At 39.0% G+C, this 3,907-nt stretch overlaps 1 pseudogene; it reads left to right on the top strand.

Annotated features, from left to right (window-relative positions):
• Positions 1–2,358: 2,358 nt before the first annotated feature.
• LOC113885393 lies at positions 2,359–2,915 on the top strand (annotated as a pseudogene).
• The last annotated feature ends 992 nt before the right edge of the window (positions 2,916–3,907 follow it).

Here is a 3,907-nt window from a genome sequence, read left to right as displayed (position 1 = left end):
GGCCTGGACTTGCAGTAATTCAGCTCCACTTGATTCCCTCTTGGGATAAGTCAGTTCTTAGAGCTCTTCTTCCCTCGCTGGGCTGTAGGGAGGCACAATCATCTATCCCTTCTGTTCACTGGGACGGTGTAGCTGTGAGTGAATATTGGTTATTATTTGAGTTGCTCCCTGGATTGGATTGCAAGTTTTATTCACACCTTTTTAAAAATAGTTTTCTGGAATCATGTGACTTAGATATTCTGCTTCTAATGATAGATTTCGTGTCTTCAAAAGTCTCCGGAGTGGTTACAATGAAACTTGCAAAAATTCAAAGTTTTGCAGCAGAATCTTTAGGAATACAGAGTTTTAATGTTTAATTGTGTGACACAAATGCAGTTTTAAAAGTAAGCCATATTTATCTCGCCATATGCTGTGTGATGCCTTCGGTCTCCTTCAGCTAGTTGCTAACTGCCTATAAAAGACCATGATGCAAGACGTTTATGCTTGGTGTCATCTCTATTTGATTTGGTTTTCATTTCATTTTAAAATGCCACCTGAATCTTCTTAATTTCCCTTCATTAAAATGTGTCTAGTTAAAATGCAGGGCAGGAATAGTCTTTATTGTTGATTGGGATCTTATTCACTCACTGTTCTTTTCAAGGAATAAATTACCAACAGATTAGGTCAAATAAAAAGCTACCCCACCTAATGACATAAAAGACAGCAAAGCAATGAGTTTGATTAATACTCACTAGGCCAGAGTCTGATCAAACACCAGGAAAGAGAAGGAAGGGATAGTTCTATACAGCACACAAATGAACTAGGTGTGAAGTAGAGACAAGGTGCTCCTTTCTTTAGAAGTACATCTCTTCAAAAAACTTCCCTGATCCCTTAGTTCCACCTTTTGATTTTAACCTTAGGTTGAAAATAATTTCTCCTTCTACAAATATCCAGAGCCCCAAACATAATAGTTATAATGACAGTAACCATTTATGTACTTACCATGCACAGATCAATTATCTTATTGAATCAAAATTTTAAATTTTATTTTTTTAATAAAAAAATAAGATATGCGAGTCTTAGACCTGCATATCTAGCATATAGATAACACATAATAAATGACTGTAGAAAAAAAGAAATAATAGTGAATGACATAGAACATTAAAATACCTTCATTCCATGAAAGTGAATGTGCTAGTCACTCAATCATGTCCAGCTCTTTGGAACCCTATGGACTGTCACCCATCAGGCTCCTCTGTGCATGGAATACTCCAGGAAGGACTACTGGTGTGGGTTAATGTTTCCTTTTCCAGTTGATTTTCCTGACCCAGGGATCAAACCCATGTCTCTTGCATCTCTTGCATTGCAGTGGATTCTTTATCATCTGAGCCACTAGGGAAATCCATGAGGCCATGAGGCCTTATTATTTCCAGTTTAATCTGATTTTTGTTTCAGACAAACACCTTGGTATTCCCCATTTACTTCTCCCCACATTTTGTCCTCTTCCATGATATCCTGGAATTATTTCTTTTCAGTTCTTATATCTCATTCCTAAAATGTGTAAAGCTTCAAGGCTAAAGGGTGACTTCCACAGAGATTAACAAAATCCCTATTTCTCTGTTCCAGTTGAAATGACCAAACCCAGGAATGTAGCTGACCAGAATCTGAGTAATGCTGTCTCTACAACTTAATAGTTTGCTTATCTCATGTGTATCCGCATTATGCTACCAGCATGAGCAGAAGACTAGGTCTAGAGGATCCAGAGTTGGAGGACAGAAACTTTTAACTTCTGAATGCAGGAGCATTATCTAACTGAAGTTCCAGCAGAGATTCCAAGTGCAGGAGAGAGGCAGGAAGCAAACCTTCCAGGGAAGAGGAAAATTCAAGAATAATTTTGGAGTTAGATTTAAGTGTTAGATTTATAGTATTGCTAAGTGCTGATGTTGTCAGGAAAAATATTTTCTAAGTTATGCTTCTGAGGCAATACAATGAGGAAGAAATGTCCCAAAGCTATAAAAGGGCTCAGAATGATATGGTCTCCGACATCATCAACAATAGAAGGGTTACACAGGGTAGATTTAGAAAGATGATCATTTGCAGCAGAAAAGGAAGCTCCCTTTAATTTCAAAGTAAAAGTAACGAGGTCAATATAATGGATTGTGTTGTGTCTAGTGTCATATCAGTTAACGTGTCTTCTTCTCAAGAATACACCCAAAAAGTATAAAATTCAGCATTGGAAAATGCACAGTTTTTATAGCTTGGAAGAAATGGAAATAAATAACCAACCATAACATAAAAATCATACAATTTAGACATTTGTAAAGAACAACATATGATTCTGGTTTTGGTGACCCCCCAAAAGGCTTTGGGGGTGCACATATGAGGCTGCTGGTGTTCGTGGTTTTGGATCTATTTACTGTCACTCAGGCAGGGGAATGAGCCAAGCTTTTGGCCTCTAAATCACTGCTGAACACCGATGTGCCATGGAAGGGTGAGACCTGACCTTACAGTACAACTTCTACAATGTTGGCTCGAGTGCTGTGTGTATTAGATGTGGAATTATCTGATGACTTTTTCCCTCTAGAAGTTTTCTTTGACATTGTCTCTGGGATGCGCAGTGTCAAATGGGATCAGATTGCATCTGCTAGCAGCATCTCCCACATGGTCCTGCACCCTCTCAAGGCTGGTTATTTCACTTCACCTCAGCAACTACTACTTGCTTGGCCCAGGAGGATGGGTCCCTTGTGATGGGCTTTTCCAGTGCAACTGGACAGGAAAGATCCCTGGCTCAGTGGGAGTTTGATAGGGGATTCTCCCTCCATTTCCTGGACTGGATGACCTTTGGGGTCATGACTCTCCCTCCCATTGACATACCCCTGCAGTTGTGGAACTCCAGCAAGAGGAAATATGACACCCCCAAAGTCAAGAAAAAGTGAATGGGGTCTTCCACAGCCCTTCCTTCCCAAGATGTCCAGGTGCTTTCCAGACTCCAAAGGGTATCTCAAATGCAATCTCTTCTCCCTTAGCCCTTGGTTGTGTTCTCCTGGATCTTGCCCTGCTCTCAACCAAAGCAAAGGACCAGGCCTGGGAGGCTATGAAAGCCTCTTTGGTTCCACCTGAAGCTATATAAAGAGGATTGCCTAAGGCAACAGCCTGAGCTTAGGGGCCCTGTGGTGACCCCCACCCCCTCCGCTTCCCCCCCGCCTCAAGGTGCCGTAGGGCATGTTGCTAGCGATGTGAACTCTCTCAGGGGTCCAGGATGGGGCACCTCTGAGACTGCCTGACACCACACCCATTGCCCACCATCCACCATCAAAAGAAGGTATAAGATAAGGTGAAAGCTGTGGGACTCTTGGAGGCTACCCAGTCTCTGTGGTGGCTTAGGGAAGCTCTTACCAAATGGGATTTTCTAATAAAAACAAATGTTTGCTGTAAAAACAAAAAAAGAACAACATACAATATTTTAATTAAGTGCTTGGTCAAAGGATAAATCAGATAAGAAAATATTAAGAAGAAACTACAAAATACAAAAATATGAACTATGTGCATAAAAATGTGTGTCTTCTCACCAAACACACAAATCACATCCTTAGAAATTTTACTGGTAAGCAAAAAGAATTAAAATATATTAAGCGTTCAGTGTAAATAGTTGGTAGAAGAATAAGAGAACATGAAGAAACAGATCAGAGACATCAGTAAATATAGAGAGAAAAATTAAAGAATCTATAAATAGAAATGATAAAAATTAGATAGAAATATCTACACCTACTTAAGAAGACAAATAAGAACACAGCTAATTGTGAACTAGCTTAATCAAGAAAAAAGGAAAAAACCTACACAATTATATGAACATCTAACAATGTTCATATTTATATTAATAAAATATAAAAAATATAAAAAATAATTTATATTAATAAAAAATGAGTTA

The sequence above is a fragment of the Bos indicus x Bos taurus genome, chromosome 28 (genome assembly GCF_003369695.1).
Source record: "Bos indicus x Bos taurus breed Angus x Brahman F1 hybrid chromosome 28, Bos_hybrid_MaternalHap_v2.0, whole genome shotgun sequence".
Classification (NCBI taxonomy): domain Eukaryota; kingdom Metazoa; phylum Chordata; class Mammalia; order Artiodactyla; family Bovidae; genus Bos; species Bos indicus x Bos taurus.
The sequence above is the reverse complement of the archived record's forward strand: the minus strand, read 5'-3'. Positions and strand labels throughout refer to the sequence as shown.